Here is a 558-nt window from a genome sequence, read left to right on the forward strand (position 1 = left end):
AACTCTCCTTTATTTTTTAAAAATATTTAGTTATTTATTATATGTAAGTACACTGTAGCTGTCTTCAGACAGACCAGAAGAGGCCATCAGATCTCATTACAGATAGTTGTGAGCCTCCATGTGGTTGCTGGGATTTGAACTCAGGACCTTCGGAAGAGCAGTCAGTGCTCTTACCTGCTGAGCCATCTCTCCACATTTAAGAGCTGAGCCATCTCTCCAGCTGCCCTTGCCTTTCTACGTTATACTTTCATTATACTTTTGTCCAAGATTTTGACTGTTTTAAGCACCTTATAGAATAATGATATTTGCACTTTTGTGACTGGTTTATTTCACTTAGGGTAATGTTCTCTAGGTTCATTTTTGTCATAGTGTGTAGCTTTTCTTTTCAAAGCTAGACTGCGTGCCATCATAGACCTATACTACATCTTGTTTATCCATTCATCCATCAAAGGACATTTGGTTCATTTCTCCTTTTGGGTCATTGGACTGCAATGAAGTAGACTTTGAAAATACTTCTTGGGGCTGGAGAGATGGCTCAGTGGTTAAGAGCACTGGCTG

The sequence above is a fragment of the Mastomys coucha genome, chromosome X, assembly GCF_008632895.1.
Source record: "Mastomys coucha isolate ucsf_1 chromosome X, UCSF_Mcou_1, whole genome shotgun sequence".
NCBI classification, from domain to species: domain Eukaryota; kingdom Metazoa; phylum Chordata; class Mammalia; order Rodentia; family Muridae; genus Mastomys; species Mastomys coucha.